This window comes from Lissotriton vulgaris, chromosome 6 (genome assembly GCF_964263255.1).
Source record: "Lissotriton vulgaris chromosome 6, aLisVul1.2, whole genome shotgun sequence".
Classification (NCBI taxonomy): Eukaryota; Metazoa; Chordata; class Amphibia; order Caudata; family Salamandridae; genus Lissotriton; species Lissotriton vulgaris.
Genome location: NC_141694.1, coordinates 1,911,518,148 through 1,911,534,581, shown reverse-complemented (window position 1 = coordinate 1,911,534,581; position 16,434 = coordinate 1,911,518,148). Strand labels below are relative to the sequence as shown.

Sequence of the window (16,434 nt, the reverse complement as noted above, 5' to 3'; positions counted from 1 at the left end):
AGACTGCCCAGGAAATCTTCGGCCTCAGCAGCTCTGGACGCCTTGCATTGGGTCCCTATCCACAAGCGCATACTTTTTAAAGTCTTGACCATCACTTACAGAGCCTTCTACCATCATGGCCTACTGTACCTGCGCAAATACTTCAACCAATACCACCCGTCAAGATCACTCAGGTCCTCTACAGCTAATCTTCCACACGTCCCCAGGTTCAAAAGGTCAACTAGAGGAGGAAAATCCATTTCAGTCATCGGCGCGAAAGCATGGAATAAACTTCCCTCTTTCTTGCGTCAAGCCTCCACTGAACTTAAATTCAGAAAGCTTTTAAAAACATGGATCTATTCCCTGCCTAACGCCGAATGCATGGGATTCATATGATGTGCTTCTCAGACAGGTAGTCTCTTTTTCATCTACTACCTGCTGTTTCTGGAATCCAAGCGCCAAGATACTCCGTGGAGTGGTAGCGCGCTATATAAGTATCCTCTCACTTCACTTCACATCTATATTGATCATAGAGAGCGGTCAGTACGACCCGCACTGATTCGATGGCGTATCTGGCTTCAGAGGCGTGACCAGCAGGGCCTCACGGAGTGAAGGGGGCAGCTTCCCGCTCTTGTATGCATCCGCATAGATCTCCAGAAGCCGTGGGGCGAGGTCCGCCACATATGCCTTATAAAATTCGCTAGGCAGTCCGTCTGGGCCAGCAGCTTTGCAGGTCAGGAGTGACATGATGGCCTCTTGTACATCCTCCTCATCAAACAGCTGCACTAGGTACTCTCGCTGCCCGTCGGAGAGCCACCCAAGCACCACATCATCAAAGTACTCTTGTATCTCCCCCGTCGGCCGGGTCGTTTTAGCCACATAGAGGTGAGTATAGAATTGCAGGATTACGCCGTAGAGCTCAGTGGTCAAATGGTGGGCCTCCCCAGCTTCGTCAAGGAGTTCAGTTTTTTGCTCCTGGCGCCTTGTCTCTGCCAATTTCTGAACCAACGAACGGCCAGGGCGACCTCCCTCCCCATAATATTGCGCTATTCGACGCCGGGTACAGTGCAAGAGCTCCTGGTCCACAGTCTCGTTATGCTTCACAATCAATTCCCCTATGGCAGCCAGTTTTGCGGCAGAGGGGTCAGACTCATAGTCCCGCTCCAATTTAGATATGTCAGATGCTTATTTTGTAATCCATCGACGATATTGAGCAGTACCCCCGACTGGGCCCCGATACAAGCCCCCCGCACAGTAACCTTAAACTCTTCCCAGAGCGTTTCCGCGCTGTCCACCGTCCCCTCATTTTCCCTGAAGTAGTTTTTTATGGCTTCTGGTATATTCTGTTTAAAGACTAGATCCGTGAGTTCTGAAGGCTGCAGCCGCCATGTAAACGGCAGCGTCCAAAAAGGCAGGTATCTGTAACATTAATAATACTGGGGAATGGTCCGATAGAGTTCGGGCCTCGTACTATACCGCCGCTGTCCAGGCTCAGACCACTTCAGAGACTAGGCAGAAGTTGATGCCGGAGCACGAGTCATGCACTGAGGATGCGAACGTGCTGACGGTCCGCGGGATGGCGGGTCTGCCAAATGTCCTGCAAATGGCCAGCGTCCAGAAGCCCAGTAAGACCTCCGCTGCACATTTGGGTCTGACCCCACCACAACCAGAGCGGTCCACAAAGGTGTCCAAACATAGATTAAAATCCCCTCCCCATATAATCGATGCCTGAGGAAATAACGATATTCGGCGCCACAATTCCGAATAGAATGAAGGGTCATCCCCATTTGGTGCATAGATATTCACAATCAAGACACTCTCTCCGGACAATTGGCCATGCACCATCGCAACCCGGCCCTTGTCATCCACCTCAGTCCAGATCACAGTATAAGGCACCCCCTTTTTCACCAGAGTCATTACCCCCCTAGAATATGAGAAAAAGGAGGAAGAGACCCGGGCTCCTGCCCACCTAGTGCCCATTTTGCTAGCAGTTTCATCCCTAAGGTGTGCTTCCTGGAGGAGGGCAACTTATATACCCATAAGGTCAAGGCAAGCAAATACCGATCTGATCTTTTTAGGTTTGTTTAGGCCCCGGACATTCCAGGTAAGGAACTTGATCACACTAGTCATTGTTGAATACCCGCCATATGCGACCGCCTAACCAACTGTCGAACATGCGACCATCACACCTGAAAATACCAACTTCATAGTGTCTGTCCGAAAGCGCACATTTTTTATTTTGGCTGTCCCTCGAAGGCCCGACCCCCCCTCCCAAACACTTCAACTGCCCCAGCATGCCTAAGCCATCCCCACATCGTAAAACAGTGCCACCCAAAAACATTTCAACCAGAGCTCGAAGGATTACTGCACCTACCTCCCCCGTCCACCCCACCCTCAACCCCCAGTATACCCCCCACCCACTTCGGCTCCCCCAACTCGCCAAAGCCATCCCAAATTGGACAAAACAAACCTCTTGAACACTACTACACAACATCCTACTGTGGGGAATTCCCATGTGAGAGGCATCAGAGTGCTACTGTCCTCCCACTTCGTGGGAGGTGGCTGATCCGGTCTATTACCTGTGTTACAATATACAGTTGAATATTCAAAAACGTAAGACATCTCTCATACTTCTTGTACAAAGCATTTTAGGACTTGCCTAGCACAGCGAAAGCAGAACATGTCACATATGTATTTAGCAGAACATGGGGCAACACGTCAATAATTCACATGGCCTCTACACCACAAAGCGCAGTCCATCACTGTTAGTCGCTCAACTCCTGCCTCCCGACGGTGTCTCTTCAGCTGCTTCGCGTGTTCCATTGCTGCCTTGGGGGTGGAGAAAATCTTAAAGTTTCCCTCCGTCCCCACCCGAAGTCGCACGGGATAATGAATGGCGTACAGGATATTTTCAGAATACAGAAATTTTTTAACAGCACCATACTCTCGTCGCGCAGCCTGGACAGCGACAGTAAAATCAGGGAAAAAGGACAGATTATTCCCCTGGTGCGTAATAGTGCCTTCGTCCCTGGCCAACCGTAAAACAGTGTCTTGGTCTCGGTAGTTCAATAGTCGAGCTATTATTGGACGAGTGGGGCCTCAGGAACAGGGCGCGCTACCAAAGAACGGTGCGCGCGCTCTAGAACCAGCATGGAGGACAGGTGCTCTGAGCCAAAGATATCTTTAAGCAGGTTCTCAATGAACTGTTCCATCCTCCCAGTGTTTGTCAACTCAGGCAGGCCCGTTATGCGAAGGTTATTCCTCCGGGATCTGGCCTCCAACTCTACCTTTCCACTCAGAACTCGGAGGGGCAGGCAGATAGCACTAGCGCTGGAGGCGGCTCTACAAAATATCCTATCCCACTGGGGGACGGCCACCTCGCCCACCTATCTTGGGCGGCTCCATAGGCTGTGGCGTATTCTTGGGATGGAGAGGATCTCTCTTACGCTCACCAACCCAGGGGCTTCATTCCAGGATCTCTGGAAACCCTTCTTGTCGCTGCTAACCTCGGAGTTAAAGAACTTACCTCACCGAGGTATCTGGGACTGTCGCGCGTAGCCGACCCACCACAAACTGCACCTCCAGACGATACCATGCACCAACGGGCATAGGCTACATAGGGACAGAAGCCCCAGGTCAGGGGGCGAGTCTGAGGACACCTATTGTAAGCCTTATGTTTCAAAGGGAGGGGGGCCTTGTTTATGTATTTTCTTTATCCAAGCCAGCCTACTGGATGGGGCTCACAGCAGTATTTAGAGAGGGAATTGCAATGTTGTATGTTTAACCTGAAATCATTAAAGAAATGTAACCATAAAAATGATTACCCTCCATCTGGCCTCTCTCTGGGAGAGGGGCGGAAAAAACACTAGACACGAGTGACTACTTTATTGAGTTGGGGTGGTCCACCCACACATCGGGCCCGACACCCACCCCGAATGGGACCCACAGTCTTTCTGACCCTCTACCAGGGGTACTACTGTCCTCAGAGGCAAAAAGCCCACTAGCATCAGGGTTTTTTTTAATTATAGAAAACAAATATTGGGATTGGACGTCCCACCCAGGAATAAGGCCTGATGCCCACCCCTGAAGGTCCCATGTGGGTAGGAAAGGATACTAGACACCAAACGTGTATATATACACATACATACATATATATATTCTTTTTTTCTGGGCCCACGAACAACCCAAACTCCATGATAACTTATAAGAAATTTGAATTCTTTTACGCATATTTTTGACATATTGCCCGACAGAGGGGGTAAATTAAAGTTTCCTCTTACTACCATGAGGAATTCTGGCAATATACAGGCTCTGGGTCAAACCGATTTTGTTTTAAACTATTCAGCCAGGGGTGTTCAGGCGTGTTCAGGGGTGTGCAAAGGTGTGCGACTTCTTTGGATTTAACCATATTTTCCCACTAGGAATGGCATCCAAACCTCAAACTTTAGTTAAAACCATTAGGGGACTTTTCACCACAGTCGCGCTTGATGACGGTGTTTGTCCCACGGTGAATGTCCACCTGTATACTGCAGTAATTAGGTGCGGCAGTCCAGGCGGCACTATGTCAGTCGGCATGAACATTGGGATGAAGAATCCACATATGGTCTTGGCATGCTCGCTGGTTTGGTCTGTACCCGTCATAGGTTAAAGGCCTGGACCGACTTTACTGCAAGGAGGGTGGGAGGAGCGATAACACCCCCTCCTTCACTATCCCAAACAATATTGGAAACAAGAACTTTGGAAATCAAGGCTTACATTCAAGAGGAAAGGAGACAACAAAACACCTAGTATCCGCCAGATTTCAACATATAAGCTCTTTACAGGCCGAGGTATTAGAGACTGATTGAGAAAACCAGAAGAATGCTCTGGAATTGACACTCACGCGCTCTTTCTTGGAAGAACAGCCACGTTGAATAGGAAGGTCCTTTCCAGAACACTGGTGTTTTCAGATGCTACCAGGGCCAGTCTGGACTCTGATTCTGAAAGATAGAAAAGACCAGCAATGGCTTAAGAGACAAAAACAGTACAATGTTCTGACAAGTGTTGAGGCCCAGGACAAAGGGTTGTTTAATTAGGACATTAAAGTACTATCAAGCATCACAAACAGCACATGGCAGAGAGCATCAGGCCAGAGAGAGAGAAACACCAAGCATTTATAGAGCTGAGTTCAGCCAGCAGAGTATCCCCTGCGTCCTAGAGGCAGATGCTTTCCTTTAGACATTAGAAGGATTCCTGGCTTGTGGTCAGTAGATTAGGGCAATGTGCAGTAAATGGACACGTTGAAGGACATGTATTAGTGACCGGCTGGATGCACCGATATGTTACATTGCTGTTGATTCAGGGCACTGTTCCTTTATTTTGATTATTGCGGCCTACAATGTGTACTGACAAATCTCTCTTTGGGCTTCTGGTGAGGAAATAAGAAATTGATTCAATGTTTTTGCTACTAAAAATGGGAACTAAATATTGAGGAGAAACATTTTCATGAGGATAAAACAAAGTTCAGAGACGGCATACGATTGTTTGGCTGTAAATGGTGATTTACTAAATTATGAAGGACACACCCTTATCTTTTTATACAGACCAAATGGGGTTGTCTTTTTCTAAGATGTTGGTGATTGACTCTGAGGAAGAACAAGAGGGGGCAGCTTGCGGTTTGACGTAAAGTGGAAGAAATGACCTCAGACTGTAAAAAGAGGCGGGGCAAACGTTTAGATTTAATGATGATAAATATGTTATTAGGGAAAGAATTAAATGTTACACAGTACACAGTACTTGTCAGGGAGCACAAGAAAGACATGCTTATGGTTGTGCACCTAAGAACGGACTGTGCGCTTGAAAGGAGAAATGTAAAAGTGTGTTGGAGAGTTGGGACCAATGGGGCTCATGATGCTGGTGAGGAGTGCCGCCATGGAGCAGATTTGAAGGGAATATCTAAAGGAAGATTAAGGAGGCGCCCTTTGTGTATAATTACTACAGCATGTCTGAGCAGAAAAAACATCTAATTATAAATATGAAGAAGTAACTAATGGCTTAAAAACAAGGAAGGCAACAGGACCGGATCACAACTGAATCTCAAATCCAGTGTCATTACAAGAAACCTGGGAGATACCGCCTGTTAGAAATGGGATTTCCAGTTGGCTAAGGCTTGCGCCAAAGCCAGGCAGAAACCACCACTCTAGTCAGGGCAAGGGAGTTACATGCCAAAGATAACCCCTGCTCACCCTCTAGGTAACGTGACATGAGCAGTAATGCTTATCCAGGAGTCAATGTAGGTTAAGTATTTGCGCACGCACCCACCAGCAACAAAATCCCAGGTCCCCCACAAAAGGAACTCCACACAAGGTTATATAGAAAAATAGCCTTTGTATTATACCAAACACATCAGATAATAAACTCACACTTTACAATGTGCCATAGGCACGGGCAGAATTTAAAGGGGATTATGTACATGGGACTGGGCCATGTGGGCCACTGTCGGGAATAAGCACTTTTAGAACTAGCACTTGGTAGAAATAGCACTTTGTAGGAATAACACTTAGCACATAGCACATAGCACATATAATAACTGTAGCACCAAATAACAAACGTAGAACACAACCAGTAACCACTGGCAAAAGTTAAGTACCACCTACGCAATCCTAACAACCTTAGGCATATATCACGCAGGGAACCATGAACCCACTAGCATAACCTATACTTGGAAAAACAACGTCCTAGGCATAAAAATGCATTCAGAGGTATAGACAATAAGGCATTTGCATGTTATGCAGAAATCACATTAGGCAGGTTATCACAATTGCGCAAAAATCACATTAGGCAAAAACATGTACCTCACGCAAGGGCACAACACAGAACTGTCCCCAGGCCAACTGGCCTCTCAGGGGCTGAAACGCCCTGTGTCCACCAAAATCAGGGCAGGCTGCGCAGGCAGCCAAAGAAGATGCGCCAGGGGCCTAAACGAAGCAGCTGCCCACTAAGTGCTGGGCAGCTGGGGCAACTGAGCCTGGAACCGGCGTGCCTCCTGGCTCTCCTTCTGGGGCTCTAAATCAGCAAATGCACCCTTTAGCGTTGGAGCCTCGTGGGCTCGAAATAAATGACCAACTGTGTCCCCTGGAGCCTCTCAGGCTCTAAATACCAAGAAAATGACTGCAGGACAACGTGGGAGCCTCGTGGGCTCTGGACAAACAACCGGGGTCTCAGGAGCCTCGTGGGCTTGAAAGAACAAATGCACAATGTGACCGGGAGCCTCTTGGGCTCTATAACAAATATTCCCCCGTGACGATGGAGCCTCTCGGGCTCAAAAGGAATGTGCAGTGCAAACTGGGGGGGAGCGGCCTGCTGCCAACCGGGACCGCTCTACCCTCCAAAGTGCCCCCGGAATCGTTGGAGTCCCGCTCGGGGGAGTCGAAGTGGAATAATGCCCCCTGAGCCTCTTGTGGGCTCTGAAGAAGAGGAAGCGCTTCACGAAGCTGAGGAGCGACCCGCGGGGACGCCCGCACTCACCGGCTGGTTGGGAGGCGGGGTCTCCTCTCTGCGGCGTCTCCTCTCGGCTCCTGGGCTGCGGGGCTCTCCCTCCACGCGGGGAGCCTCTCTGACGGCAGCACCTGTCGCCACACGCAGGAGCACGGGGTCGGCTCCCGCTGCTTCCTGGTGCTGGCGTCCTCTTCCTCTCTCTCTCTCTCTCACCGGAGCGCGGGGTGGGCTCCAGTCAGCTTGCGGTTTTTGGCTAAAGTACTTCCGGGTCGTCGCAGGCAGCGCAGCGGACCGGAGGGGAAAGAGCGGCTCACTCAGTAATCCGGGGTAGGCTCCCGACAATTAAATAATAAAATGGGGTGGGCTCCCGTGATGGCTAAAAATATCGGCACAGAGTCCCTGGCGGGGTGGGCACCCGCTAGGGACTTTACAAATCGGCAGCGATGTGGGGTGGGCAACCGCGCTGAAAATGAAGCAAGGGGTGGGATCCTCGATCTCCCCTAGCAGCGCTATGCTGCAGGCAGCCTCCTGAAGCCAATCCAGCGCCTTCCGGCGCTGCAAGGAAAATAAAGGGCTCCCAGGCACTGCAGGTCAAAGTTCAGGGGCAAGGTCCTTAGGAAGGAAAGGGGGGGGGGCAAAGGCTGGGCCCAGGGGCCAGCTCACAGGGCCCTCCAGGCAGGGAGGCAGTCCCCAGATAGGATCTAGGAACAGAACATTTTGTAAGGGGTCACAGCCCCTTTTTATACACACAAATCCTTAGTCTGTGTCTGCAGGGTGGGGGGAAAACCAGTCACAGCTGGTTTTGGAGCACTCTGATGTGCTCAGCACCTCTTCCCATTCACTGGCCAGGCTAGGGTCATCAGTCGCACCACAGGGGGCGGAGCCAGCACTGTGTGGGGAAAGCCCAGCCCTATTCAGGCCCCAGGTGCACTCCTCCCTCACACCAATCATGCAGATCTCCCCACTCACCACCGGGGCAGACCCATCCTGACTCCTGGAGCCAGGCTCACCAGCCAGCTCCAGCCAATCACAAGCCAGCCAGCCAATTCCCATGAAATACACAGACATGCCAACTTCTAGAGGTGGCACTTCCACACTATACACAATAACGCCGCACACATCATCGCGCAGCATTCACTCTCACGAGTTCACACATACCAAACTCGCCCCTGCACTCCCCACGCATCAGGAACTACCAGGGACACAAACATTCCCAATGCATTCCTATGGGAGGGCAGGCCAACCTTACCACACGCACACACTTTACCCTGGGACACAGTGGTAAAGTGCGCAGAAGCCAAAAATCACTAACACCAAGTCACCTATCAAAAGCAGAAAGTTTAGGGGTGAACCTGCCAGAAGGGCCAAGTCCAACCCCGTACTCTTGGAAACTACTTCGGAACAAGGGAAATCCATCGAAACCTTGGTCATAGTCATTCATTTCATCACTTGAATGCTCCTTGGAAAGAAAAAAAGGAGGGGTTATGCCTAAGGCTCCCTGTTTTCTGTTTTTACTTATTTTTACAGATAAATAGAGACAGAAAACCATTTATTTTCTTGTCTGTATTTATTTTTTTATGTTGATAAAAACGGAAAGTGGGTACTTTTTGAATGCTTCTCCATACACTTTGCTATGACTGCCAGGCCAATACCTGTGTGCATTGATAAGTGAGGGGGTTAAAAAATGGGAATTTCAGTAAAGAGGCTTCAAAGGCAGTAGATATGCACAAGGCTGATATTGAAATGTGCATATTTTCATATAAGTGCATTGATTTATCTTTTGCGGGTGTTCATATCACTGAAACATGGCAGGCATTCAAGCATGACTGCATATTTTTTGGGGAAACAAATGTGGATATATACAGATACATTTAACAAAAAAGAAATATGGGTAAATACAGAAGGAAATGTCAAAAAAATAAATACCATAAAACCGGGAGCCCTGGTTATGTCTTACCCATTCAACAAGTTGAATTTAAGGAATGGTAAAGTACATCACAGCACATGTTTACATTGTGCAGTGTGGTAAGAAACGAGGAGTTAACATGCAATGTATTTCTCAGCTTCGAGGACTTCAATGCTGCTTACAACAGGGTTGATTGGAGAACTTTGTGTTAAAAACTGATTCAAATACATGTTTCCTGCAATGAATCAAAACACTGGCAGCAATGCATAAAAATACTTGGACAAGAGTGTATGGGAATAAAGCGAGTCCTTGACAGGTAAAATATTAAGGAGGAAATTGTGTAAAACAAATGCCACCATTTTCATGTTTTTCTTGCAGATTTCCTAGAAGACCTGAGCATAACAAACATAAACCCCCAAAAGTTTTAGATGAACTCTCAAATGTGCTGTCATTTGCAGGTGATCGTGTGCTTTTAGAGCAAGCGCATGCGCTTCTGAAGCAAATACATATATTAAGGGAACAGCGTCTAGAAAACTGTTTGAGTCTTAACCCTGAGGAAGAACAAACTATGATACGTGAGACAAGAGAATGGGAACACTTTAATTACCAAACTGCCCAAAGCAAGCTTTTAGTTGTGTTACAATATAGACGTTGGGGGCGGGGGGGACGTGAGGGGGACACCATTTTTTGGTAATTTTAGTTGGAAGAAGCAGAACGATTTAAAGTCTGAAATTGAGTATAATTCTTTATGGTGCACCTCTGGTGAAGCCATTAGTTCATTTTGATTTATGGGGGTAAAGTATTAGTTTTGAATGTGCACAGGATTCCAGTAAGGTAGAACTATGCTGTTTGAAAGAGGCCTTGAATCTGTCAATGATGGTAAACTTCAGGGTGTTAAGAGTTCAAGACCCTTCCAAGTAGAGACAGGCGTACTGGAAATGCAGTTTTTAGGAAGCCTCCTGGAAGAATAAGCATTAGCAGGAGTGGGTCAGCTATTACAAACAAGTGCAGAAGGGGGCTGAAATGTGTCCACATTAAACAAATGAGAACAAACTTGTTACTTTGAAAAAAATGCTATGTAGGATTAATAAGGAGTTTTATTTGCTCACCTCTGTGGTATTGTTTACATTACACAAAGGAATTAATAAAAGATGTAGAGAGTAATGAATCCAGACTTTAATTTTACTGAGCAAAAAGTATGATTCAGTCAGAGAGGTAAGCAGCAAGGTACTTGACCCATGCCCTTTCAAACTTCTAATGCCAGTTATAGATGTGGTCATTCCGGCCATATCTTCCATATGCAATGCCATGTTTAATATAGGTATCTACCCCGAAAGTTTAAAAAAAAACCATTATAAAACCTCTCTTAAAGAAACCACATCTGGATATGGAAGAACCTAAGAGCTACCGGCCCATTGCCAATTTACCAGTTCTGGCCAAAATAGCTGAAAAAGCCATGAACAAACAGCTCTCTGCTTTTTTAGAACAACATCATTTACTTGATGAAACACAGTTTGGCTTCCGCCAATGTCATGGGACAGAGACGGCTTTGATCAAAGAAGCAGATGACATTAGACTCATCCGTGACACTGGGGGTACAGCGGTTTTGATACTACTTGATTTATCTGCAGCTTTCGACACAGTCGATCATACCACTCTGATTGACCGTGTCGAAGGCCTGGGTGTTCAAGGGACTGCCAGTAAACTTCTGGCCTCCTTTTTGGCTGATAGAACCCAGGTAGTTACAATGGAACCATTTCACTCGTCCACCATGTCTCTGCCATGTGGAGTACCTCAAGGCTCATCCCTAAGTCCGACACTCTTTAACATCTATGTGTCGGACTTAGCCAATGTCATTCGGGCTTATGAGATGAGCCTTACTTCCTACGCAGATGACACCCAGTTGGTCCTAGCCATCAAGAACAATGGCTATAAAGTAGCGGATGATCTCAAATCAGGCATGGTAGCAATAGGGAGTTGGATGGCCTCCAATTGTTTAAAGCTAAACTCCGATAAGACGGAAGTAGTCATCTTCGGACCACTAACACCTGAGTGGTCATCCAATTGGTGGCCTTCCTCCTTAGGCTCCCCTCCCGAGCTTGTTAGCAAAGTGAGGAATTTGGGTGCCATTTTTGATGACCGTCTCACGTTTCACCCACATGCTAACCAGATTACCTCCTCAGCCTTTTTCAAACTGAAGCTTATCAAAAAAATTCTCCCTTTTCTACTTGATAAAGCCGGTAAAACTTTAGTCACTTCCCTTGTGCTGTCCACTTTGGATTATTGCAATGCTGTGCTCCTCAACGCACAGGAAGGAGTCTAAAACAAACTGCAAATAATACAAAATTCAGCTGCAAGGCTTCTGGGAAATATTCCCAAATATCACTCTGCCTCTAATACCATCAAAGAGCTGCACTGGCTATCCATTAAAAACAGGATAAAGTTTAAGACTCTATGCATCGTGTATAAAGCATTGCATAATCTAGGACCAGCACATCTCATCCGCAACTTGAGTCCCTATCGTCCGTTCAGAACATTACGTTCATCTTGCTCAGGCGATCTTGTGGTAACCCCGTACAAAAACGGTCTCATGGGGAGACAGAAGATTCCTGGTATCAGCCCCAAAGCTGTGGAACACTCTGCCACACGTGATTAAAGCCAGTCCATCCTTATGGTCTTTTCGCAAACAACTTAAGACCTGGCTTTTTAATCAATAGATCCTGCTCCTTTCTCTCAGGGTAAACAATTCAGATACTCAGCGCCGAGACGCCCGTGGGCCTTTGTATGCGCTTTATAAATATCAAAAATAAATAAATAAATAAATAAATACTTGTAGACTTATATTAATGGTAACATTGGAATTAGTTAAAAAAAAACAGTATTTGTTAACAGCATGGCAAAACAGATCAAGGCAGTAATAAGGTTCATCCACAGATACCAATGTTACACCGCCATGCAGCTCAGATTTGTGCATCGAATCCAGAAAAGGCTGTCATGAATCATAAGTACCATCCATAGATACCAATGTTACAACACCCCCATGCAGCTCAGATATATGCATCTAATCCAGAAAAGGTAGTCATAAATCATAAGGTTCATCCATAGATACCAATGTTACAACTCCCCCATTCAGCTCAGATATATGCATCTAATCCAGAAAAGGCCGTCCTAAATCATACGGTTCATATATAGATACCAATGTTACAACACCCCCATGCAGCTCAGATATATGCATCTAATCCAGAAAAGGCAGTCATAAATCATAAGGTTCATCCATAGATACCAATGTTACAACTCCCCCATTCAGCTCAGATATATGCATCTAATCCAGAAACGGCCGTCCTAAATCATAAGGTTCATATATAGATACCAATGTTACAACACCCCCATGTAGCTCAGATATATGCATCTAATCCAGAAAAGGCAGTCATAAATCATAAGGTTCATCCATAGATACCAATGTTACAACTCCCCCATTCAGCTCAGATATATGCATCTAATCCAGAAAAGGCCGTCCTAAATCATAAGGTTCATATATAGATACCAATGTTACAACACCCCCATGCAGCTCAGATATATGCATCTAATCCAGAAAAGGCAGTCATAAATCATAAGGTTCATCCATAGATACCAATGTTACAACTCCCCCATTCAGCTCAGATATATGCATCTAATCCAGAAACGGCCGTCCTAAATCATAAGGTTCATATATAGATACCAATGTTACAACACCCCCATTCAGCTCAGATATATGCATCTAATCCAGAAAAGGCAGTCATAAATCATAAGGTTCATATATAGATACCATTGTTACAACACCCCCATGTAGCTCAGATATATGCATCTAATCCAGAAAAGACAGTCATAAATCATAAGGTTCATCCATAGATACCAATGTTACAACTCCCCCATTCAGCTCAGATATATGCATCTAATCCAGAAAAGGCAGTCATAAATCATAAGGTTCATCCATAGATACCAATGTTACAACTCCCCCATTCAGCTCAGATATATGCATCTAATCCAGAAAAGGCCATCCTAAATCATAAGGTTCATATATAGATACCAATGTTACAACACGCCCATGCAGCTCGGATATATGCATCTAATCCAGAAAAGCCTGTCATAAATCATAAGGTTCATATATAGATAATAATGTTACAACACCCACATGCAGCCGTCCTAAATCATAAGGTTCATATATAGATACCAATGTTACAACACGCCCATGCAGCTCAGATATATGCATCTAATCCAGAAAAGGCAGTCATAAATCATAAGGTTCATCCATAGATACCAATGTTACAACTCCCCCATTCAGCTCAGATATATGCATCTAATCCAGAAAAGGCCGTCCTAAATCATAAGGTTCATATATAGATACCAATGTTACAACACCCCCATGTAGCTCAGATATATGCATCTAATCCAGAAAAGGCAGTCATAAATCATAAGGTCCATATATAGATACCAATGTTACAACACTCCCATGTAGCTCAGATATATGCATCTAATCCAGAAAAGGCCGTCCTAAATCATAAGGTTCATATATAGATACCATTGTTACAACACCCCCATGTAGCTCAGATATATGCATCTAATCCAGAAAAGGCAGTCATAAATCATAAGGTTCATCCATAGATACCAATGTTACAACTCCCCCATTCAGCTCCGATATATGCATCTAATCCAGAAAAGGCAGTCATAAATCATACGGTTCATCCATAGAAACCAATGTTACAACTCCCCCATTCAGCTCAGATATATGCATCTAATCCAGAAAAGGCCATCCTAAATCATAAGGTTCATATATAGATACCAATGTTACAACACGCCCATGCAGCTCGGATATATGCATCTAATCCAGAAAAGCCTGTCATAAATCATAAGGTTCATATATAGATAATAATGTTACAACACCCACATGCAGCCGTCCTAAATCATAAGGTTCATATATAGATACCAATGTTACAACACGCCCATGCAGCCCAGATATATGCATCAAATCCAGTAAAGGCTGTCATGAATCATCAGGTTAATCCATAGATACCAATGTTACAACACCCCCATGCAGCTCGTATATATGCATCTAACCCCGAAAAGGCTGTCATAAATCATAAGGTTCACATATAGATAATAATGTTACAACACCCCCATGCAGCCCAGATATATGCATCAAATCCAGTAAAGGCTGTCATGAATCATCAGGTTAATCCATAGATACCAATGTTACAACTACCCCATGCAGCTCAGATATATGCATCTAATCCAGAAAAGGCAGTCATAAATCACAAGGTTCATATATAGATACCAATGTTCCAACACCCCCATGACCTCAGATATATGCATCTGATGTTATGTTATGTTATGTTAAATTAATTTATTGAGCGCGCTAACACCATTAGGTTTCTTGGCGCTGTACAGAGGGAGCAGGGAGGAGAGACAGAAAATAACATAACAGAGGATGACAGCTAGTAGTAGGCTACAGTAAACAGGTGCGTTTTGAGGAAAGATCTGAACGTGGAGTAGGGGGGAGGACAACCTAAGAGAAAGAGGTAGGGAGTTCCAAAAAGACGGGGCTAAGAAAGAAATCCTAAGGCCACCGTGTTTCTTCCGCTTGAATCTGGGGACAGAAAGTAAAGCCAATTGGGATGACCGAAGGGTGCGGGAGGGGACATAAGGATGGAGCAAGGAAGAAATGAAGGAGGGGCCATGACCAGTGAGGGATTTGAAAATGATGCAACCAAGCTTAAATTTACAGCGGGCAGAGACCGGAAGCCAGTGGAGACTTTTTAGGAGAGGTTGAACGTGCTGATCTCTGGGTTGATGGTAAATCAAGCGAGCAACTTGATTTTGGATCAGCTGGAGTCTCCTGAGTTGGTATGCAGGAATGCCTACGTATAGTGCATTTGCGTAGTCAAGCCTAGACATGACTAGCGCAAGCAGGGCCAAAGTAAGGGCATCGGTGGTAAGTAGGCGGGAGATTTTGCGTATTTTCCTGAGCTGGAAATGGCTGGAGGAAACTACAGCGCTGATCTGGGGTGTCATAGATAGGTCGTTACTTATGACAACTCCCAGACTTTTTGCTGAGTTGACGGGACAAGGGGGGCTGCCAAGACTGGCAGGCCAAAAGGAAGAGTGCCAGGGATTGGAGGGCCCCCCCGACAAGGACCAGCTCAGTCTTGTTGGGGTTAAGTTTCAGATGGTTTGTGCCCATCCAATCACTGATGAAGCAGAGGGTGTTTTGGAAAGTGGAGATAGATTGGTCACTGGAGTCGATGGTGAAAACCAGTTGAATGTCGTCCGCGTAGTTGAACGCGGAGACATTGAATCGACGGAGGGAACGGATTAGCGGGGCCAGGTATAAATTAAAAAGGAGAGGGGATAAGGAGGAACCTTGCGGGACCCCACAGATCAGCTCGACTTGAGAGGCGGAAAACTGGGACAGCCTGACAGCTTGATGGCGATGGGTCAGGAAAGAGCGCACCCAGTCCAGAGCTGTACCCTGGATGCCAGCCTCTCTGACACGGTCGACCAAAATATCATGGTCGACCGTGTCAAAGGCGGCCGACAGATCCAGAAGTACCAGGGCTTGACAGGTGTTAGAGTCGGCGCCCCTGCGTAGTTCGTCCATCACAGAGAGGATGACTGCTTCTGTGGAGTGCGCAGGTCTGAACCCAGCCTGCTGGGGGTCCAAAACACAAGAGTCCTCTATAAAAGAAGTAAGGGTTTGAGTGACGTGGGACTCCAGGACTTTGCTGAGGAAGGGGAGGAGGGAAATAGGGCGATAGTTGCTCATGGTGGACGGATCAGCCGTAGGTTTTTTCAAAATGGCGACCACCTCTGCCCGTTTGAAGGAGGCCGGAACCACCCCCGTGGTTAAAGAGTTGTTTAAAAGAGCTAAAGGGGGGTCCGGGCAGGAAGTGAAAGCTTCTCGCAGGGAAGAGGGGGGGCAACAATCGCTGGGGGAGCCAGAAGAGACTTTGAGCAGGAGGGGGAGAAAATTCTCTTTTGAAATGAGGGGAAGCTGGGATAGGGTGTGGGTGATGTGGTGAGAGGGAGTGCTGGGGGGG

General features: G+C 46.4%; 1 protein-coding gene across 1 annotated transcript in view; it reads right to left on the bottom strand.

Annotated features, from left to right (window-relative positions):
• Positions 1-16,434, bottom strand: part of LOC147709894 (uncharacterized) — a 162,732-nt gene that overhangs the window by 81,793 nt on the left and 64,505 nt on the right. Inside the window, exon 2 of the mRNA XM_086928339.1 lies at positions 4,862-4,958. The gene's annotated coding sequence lies outside the window, so the exon portion shown is untranslated. The remainder of the gene's footprint in view (positions 1-4,861; positions 4,959-16,434) is intronic.